The sequence below is a fragment of the Equus caballus genome, unplaced genomic scaffold, assembly GCF_041296265.1.
Source record: "Equus caballus isolate H_3958 breed thoroughbred unplaced genomic scaffold, TB-T2T haplotype1-0000019, whole genome shotgun sequence".
NCBI lineage: Eukaryota > Metazoa > Chordata > Mammalia > Perissodactyla > Equidae > Equus > Equus caballus.
Genome location: NW_027222392.1, coordinates 285,122 through 292,458, shown reverse-complemented (window position 1 = coordinate 292,458; position 7,337 = coordinate 285,122). Strand labels below are relative to the sequence as shown.

Sequence of the window (7,337 nt, the reverse complement as noted above, 5' to 3'; positions counted from 1 at the left end):
GCTTAATGGCTTCAATAGAGTCTATTTTGCTGGTTACTACTAATTTACTAATTTAATAACTTTAATAATTAAAAACAACTTTTTCAAATAAAAATAACACTACAGTAAATGAAATTAATAATATAATTTATAATGGGACCAAAGTTATTTCTTTGGAACAGGGTTATGATTGGCCCTCATGTGACTGTGCTGTGACAAGGATCTCGTGATGGTAAGTTATACCATCCCTCTCAAGTTCCAAATCAGATACCTAAGCCTTTTCCACACTTACGGGTTCACTCTGCTGCCTGACTTCTTTTATTCCCTTGCAATACTTGGGGACCTTTCTCCAGTGAGGACACAACACCTCTATCTTCCCTCTTCCCTCCCCAGGCTTCAGAGGCCAGTTCTTAACACATCTTACAGATAACCAATGCTCAATAAATGTTTTTAAAATAAAACAATAAAAATACTTGTACAATTCCCATTAAGATCTGACACAAATTTCTCCACTATATATTGTAAGCATTAGAGAAGATGTGTATTTGTTGTCAAAAGTTTTTAAATTCTAAGAAATTTATCTCTACTTAATTTAAAAACTTACTGCCTGTGGCAGTATGGGAAAGACACATTTCCTTACCATACGCATTGTGAAATCCATCTGTATCATCTCAAGCTTTAAGAATTTCAAGCCACACCAGAACTCTGATTTAATTTTCTTTCCACCGCAAGAGTGCCTGCACAGTATCCGTCACTCATGTTTATTTGCAGGTGCATGGGAATGAATGTGGCTGATTTATTGCTGTAGGCTATCTTGATGCAAACAATGGTATAATTTGTTTCTTGGATTCTTTTCAATCCATTCTACAGCTGCCTTCCCTCAAGTGTGAGTTCTATAGCTTCTTTATGAAAGCTGTGCTCCCAACAGAAATGTCCTTGAGTAGCTGTAAATCTTCACGTGATGAAATTGACTAATATTTGTATAAAGTTTTACCATACACAAAACACCTTAATATACATTGACACATTTAATTCTCATAATAATCCAAAGCAATAGCATCGTTATTCCCATTCTGCATATGAGACAAGTCTTTTTAAATTACAGCGACTTTCCTAAGATTATGTAGCAGTGGTAACATTGAAACCCAGACTTCTCTGTTTCCTTCTCCTTCAACATAATCATCCTAGCAGTTCATATGTATATGAAAACTTCCTTTTCTTGAGGTTTCTTACTTTTTATGGAATTTAAATGGAAAAAGCACTGAGATGAAAACTCTGCTTGAAATCTCCCCTAAGTCAGTGTTGTTCTTTAAAGTCAGTAGTAAAGTCAGTCAGTAAAATTCTAACCAAAATGAGTAGAATAAAACGCTTCCCAAAGAGCATTAGGAATTAAAACAAGCAGCATCTTGGCCTCTGTGTCTTTATATTCTCTTTTGACTCAGTATCCATTTTGCCCCAAAGCACAAAACAATAATTGGAAAAGAAAGGATACTTATATGAGCTGGAAGTTAAAATATCATGTGACAATCTCGATAAGTAGCTAATTCATTTGAACGCAGTGGTGCCAAAAGTATGAATGGATGACAAAGAGAACAGTCATTCTGATGCAATAAGATGGCAGTGTTAAGCAGTCTTTAAATAATACATATTCTAAAACACAGAGCTACATCATGAGTTTGATACAGTCACCTCAGTAAGGAATTAAACATGAAAAAATGTTTCCTCTGAAGTTGCTTAGAAGATGAAAATACATATGGAATGTCTTACTGATTACTTAAAAAAGAAATTGTGCCATTAGTTATTGATGTTAGAATTTTATAAATGATGAGGAGATAGAAAGTCATTATCATAAAAGTATAAACTGCAAGGCAGTTTCACATTATCTCAAATTTCTGCTAAAGTGAAAATGCACTAGCTTCACAAATTAAGCATTTTCACTACAAACTGCCTTTTTTCTCACCTCCTGATTTATACAGAAACTTCTGAAACACCTTACTCGTTATCAGCAATGAAACAAAACTATGAAACAGACAAGATGTGTGTCAGTCCTTCCAAATCAAAGATGGTTTCTCTTTGGGTGAATGTGTAGCTTTACAGGTCCATTAAAATCTACTCGAACCTTCCTTCTACTCTATTCCTGGTACTGAGCAAAGCAAATTATGTCACACCTACCATGGCACTCCTCTTCCTAGAAACAGCCCTGGCTTCACATGGGTGGGGGGCTGGGGAGGAGAGGCCCCTGCATGGTCTGCCTCCTCCTCCAGCCTTACCTAGTACCTCCTCCACCTCACTCACTACCATCACCCTGCGTCTCAGAGGCCAGCGCAGTGGCAGGCACACAGCTGGGGCCCAATAAATATTTGTTAAATGAATCATTTTTACCATTTGACAATGTAACAATAAAACATTGCCTCACAATTTTGAAATTTGTTTATTTCCAAAACAATTTTATGTAAGGAGAGAATGAATTAGTAATGTAATGAGTCCTTTATTCTTTGTATGAATTTTTATGTATTTTGAAAGTTTACAGTAGGTAAACTTACATATATTTTAACTCCAAGTAATTACTGCTTTGATTGATTAATTATTTCAACAAATAAACGTCTTGTATTCTAGGCACAAGAATAAGCATTAGAGAAGATGAATTTAAATATTCATTTATCCTATCATTCAACAATCATTTACTACAAGCTAAGTGTCACTTAAAATTGTTAGATACACAGCCAAAATCTATTGGCAGGTGAGATGGGAGTTTTTATATTTCCCAACACACACACACACACACACACACACACAAGCACTATAGGAGATATTAGTGGAAATCTGTGGTTTTTTTCTTTAGAAAGAGAGAAAAGGGTCTTGTAGCAATGGACAAAAGTGGATGGGTGGCTTGTGCAGGACCCTGACATAGCCTGAAGGAGGGGACTTGACACATTTGCCTGTCTAGGAGAGCAGCTCTAAAGCCTGGTAATGAGGAATATTCTGAGCAAGTGAATAAGCAATGGGCAATCTTAGATTATGGATGTCTCGTGAATATATGAACTGGGAACTACTCAAGGTCTGGGCTCTCTCTTGGATCCTAAATGGACTTGTACACTGTGGGTTTATGGTAACCACCGTCATGAAACTATGCCTAGAAATAAGGCCAACATATTAGGAGATAGAGAGTCTTAGAGGAAAAGCACATATTCTACAACTTAAGAAAGGCTTGCTATACTTTTATTATGAAGTAAAGGGCAGTCTCCTATTGAGAATATTTTGTGTTTATCTTGGGTAGAAGTTTTCCCAAAAGGGTCCCTGGGGCTGATAGTATGTCTCAAAGTTCTATCCCATAAGGAAAAGGGGGGTCCCCAAGCGTCTGAAATGCACATTCTAAGCAGACACTAGCATATACAGAACACAAAATTCAGAGATGGGTCTTCAGGGACTCTTAGATCAGTCTGGCTGCCCTAACCACAAGAGAGAAAACTCAGAGTCAGAAAATTTTAGGAGTTGGGGAAATTTCAGACACAGAATATTAAATCTGGGCTCAACCTTGGTGAGTAAATAATTCTTTGTGTTTCTGTACCCTGTGTGGAGCGTGGGAGATAGCTCAAGGGGTTAAATACTTTATCTAAATCCTCTCTCCTGTAACAGGTACAAAGACTATTTTCCCTGGAAGAAAGGGCTGATCAAATTTAAGATTTCAGCAAATGGCCTACTTTGAGCTCTTTTTTTGTCCCATTTGCCTTTGTTCTTGGTGTAGTGCCTATAAGAGCTTCAACATTTTTATATGAATCAAATCATAGTCACAATTAAGTTTTCTGTAAATGTTTTTTTCCTTAAAAAAATTAAAATTGGAGCCCTGTAATGTAGTAAAACAATGTAATCAACCTAGATGTTAAGGTAAGCCTCTGATCCACGTATCAGAAGTAACTCAACTGGTTGAAAGCGACAGAGGAAGTGGAGATGGAGTTGGGTATATGGCCAGTTTGTACAGAGGTTAACGCCACAAGCTTTGTAGTGGAACAGACTTTGGTTTGAATTCTGGCTTAACTGCTTACTAGCTTCCACTAATGACCTTAAGCTAGTTATTTAACCTACCTGAGGTTCACTATCTTCATTTAAAAATGCTTAGCATGGGGGCCGGCCCAGTGGTGCAGCAGTTAAGTGTGCACGTTCCACTTTGGCGGCCTGGGGTTCACCGGTTTGAATTCTGGGTGTGGACATGGCACCAGTTGGCAAGCCATGCTGTGGCAGGCGTCCCACATATAAAATAGAGGAAGATGGGCATGGATGTTAGCTCAGGGCCAGTCTTCCTCAGCAAAAAGAGGAGGATTGACAGATGTTAGCTCAGGGCTAGTCTTGCTGAAAAATTAAAAACAAATGCTTAGCATGAAATTATTATTACAAAAACAACAGCAGTTATTGTTGCTATTAATAAAAATGCATGTATTCTGAGGGCCTGGGCCCCAAAGACAAAAAGGAATATTTTTTCTTCTATAAAGTTCTATACATTACAACATTCCCTTGTAGATATGATCTGTTTCCTAAAGGAGAAGGAAATAACATCATCTGGGTTCCTAGGACATTATTTTTTCCTTCAGCTCATTTTATTTATTTATCCCAGTCACAATCTTTTTGTTAATCTTTTTGTAACATTTTGGTATACTTCCTTGGCTTTCTCTTTATGCAATCATGAGTAAACTTATTCTTATTTCTATTCAGTAATGTAAACACTGTCTTTTAAAACATTATGATAGGGGCTGGCCCCATGGCCGAGTGGTTAAGGTCATGTGCTCTGCTTCAGCAGCCCAGGGTTTCGCTGGTTTGGATCCTGGGCGCGGACATGGCACCACTCATCAAGCCATGCTGAGGGGGCATCCCACATGCCACAACTAGAAGGACCCACAACTAAAAATATACAACTATGTACTAGGAGGCTTTGGGGAGAAAAAGGAAAAATAAAATCTTTAAAAAAAAACCCAAAACATGATACATTTTAGGATGAAAATGAATAAATAGCAAGAGACAAGAGAAGGTGGCCTGTGAATAAATAAATAAATGATGATGCAAAGTTAATGGAAACACTCAGGAGCCTCAGCTTATGATTCCTCATAATCTAAAAATCCAAAGGGCAAATACACCACGTTTATTGATGATAAACTGCTATTTGTTAGACATGAACCCTTCCAGGGAGGAGGGGTATTATCATTTACTAAATGCACAGTTCAAGTTTTACTGGTGCTAAGATAATACATGTGATGCCGTTAATTCCATCATAGAAATGTGACCCAAGTATGAGAATGTATCCTAAGAGCAATTACATAGTAATAATACTCTGTTTTTTTTGGTAAAGATTGGCACCTGAGCTAACAAGTGTTGCCGATCTTCATTTTATTTTCCTGCTTTTTTCTCTCCAAATCCCCCCAGCACATAGTTGTGTATTTCTAGTTGTAGGTCCTTCTAGGTGTGGCATGTGGGATGCCGCCTCAACGTGGCCTGACGAGTGGTGCCATGTCCGCGCCCAGAATCTGAACCAGTGAAACCCTGGGCCGCGGGAAGTGGAGCACGCGAACTTAACCACTTGGCCACGGGGCTGACCCCAAATAATACTCTATTAAACATACTTGCTGCTGTATATATACAAAAAGTATTCCACTTCTAGGAGATTTATGCACATTGAAATGACTAATCATGACTCTCTACATGTGCAGAAGAATTAGGAACCATCTAAAACTTCCCTAAAAATACTCGAACTTGCCTGTTTAGGTCTCTAGTGATATAATCCTGCTTATATCTTTGATAAGCATAATTAACAGAATGCTGACTCTATTAGAAAGTAGCTCAACGCTCAAAGCTGCCCTGCACCCTCAATTTCCAAACTCCAACCACTTATCCACATGGATCCCATCATCATGAAATAAAGATTTTGGTGTACTTAGAGTTATTTTCCCATACATATTTAACAATCTAGTTTTTGTGTGTGTGTGCAAATAAAATTAGGTTCATATTATAGTTGTCTTACAGCCTGTGTTAATTTGTTAAAATTTATCATACAAAGAGTTTTAGAAAATATTTATGTACACTTTAAAGAACAATAAGATAATCACCGATTTACTCACCAACCAGGTTAAGAATGACATCATTATCAGACTTTAGAAGCTGTCTGTGGGCCACTTCCTGATTGTATCCCCTCCCTTGGCCCCACAGATAATCACCATCGTTAATTTTGTGTTAATTATGCCCTTGTCTTTCTCTATTATGATACTATTTATACACGTACTCCTAAAAAATCAGTAGCTTGATTGTGCCTGATTTTGAATTTAATATAATGGAATATTGTACGCTTTCTTTTCTGACTTGCTTCATTCTTTAATGTGCTTTTGGGATTCATTCACAGTGATGCCTTAGCTGTAGTTCATTTTCAGCTGAAAAAGGTATATACTTTGTATATACTTGTATGAATATACCAGTTTAGCCATTCGTTTCCAGTTTCTAAAAATTACATATAATGCTGCTATGAACAAATTTTTAACATGTCTCCTGGTGCATGTATAGAAGAGTTCCTCTATTAAATATAGGGAAGTAGAAGTGTTGGATGGTAGGTATGTGCAGTCAGCTTTACAGACAACACAAACTGTGTCCTAAGTAGCGGTACCAATTTAGATTCTCAGCACCAGTGGGTGGGAGAGGACTGTGCACTGCAGCCTAGCCAGTTTTTTTTTTTTTTAATATCTGCTAATCTGGTAGATAAAGATGGTACTCTATTATAGTTTAAATTGGCACTTTCTTGATTAAGAGTGTGAGCCCCTTTTTCATATATTTATCAGCCATTTGAGTATCTGCTTTTATGTGAGACATATATAATTAAAAATTTTCTAGCAGCCACATTAAAAAAGTGAAAGGAAACAAATGAAATCAATTTTAGTCATGTATTTCAATTTAACTGAAAATATTTTGATTTCAACATGTTTTCAATATAAAAATTCTTAAGAAGATATTGTACGTTCTTTTTTTTTTGGTACTAAGTCTTTGAAATATGGTGTGTATTTTACATTTACAGTACATCTCAATTGAGACAAGCCACATTTCAAGTGCTCAAAGCCACAGTGGCTTGTGGCTATCCTACTGGGCAGCGCAATTTAGATACTAAGCCTTTGCCAGGTAGATTTACTGTAAATATCTTCTATCAGTGTGGGGCTTCTTTTTTAACTTCTTTATCTTTTCATGAATCAAAATTATGAAATTTAACTTGTCAAATATATTTATAATTTCCTTTATGGTCTGCATTTTCTTTAACTGGTTTAAAAAAACCCTTCACTTTCCTTGGGTCATAAAGATATACAACTATATTGTCTATTAAAAGTTTTGCAGTT

General features: G+C 36.8%; 1 protein-coding gene across 21 annotated transcripts in view; it reads right to left on the bottom strand.

The window, feature by feature from the left end:
- LOC138922928 (uncharacterized) overlaps positions 1-7,337 on the bottom strand; it is a 255,997-nt gene that overhangs the window by 29,760 nt on the left and 218,900 nt on the right. The window lies entirely within an intron of this gene.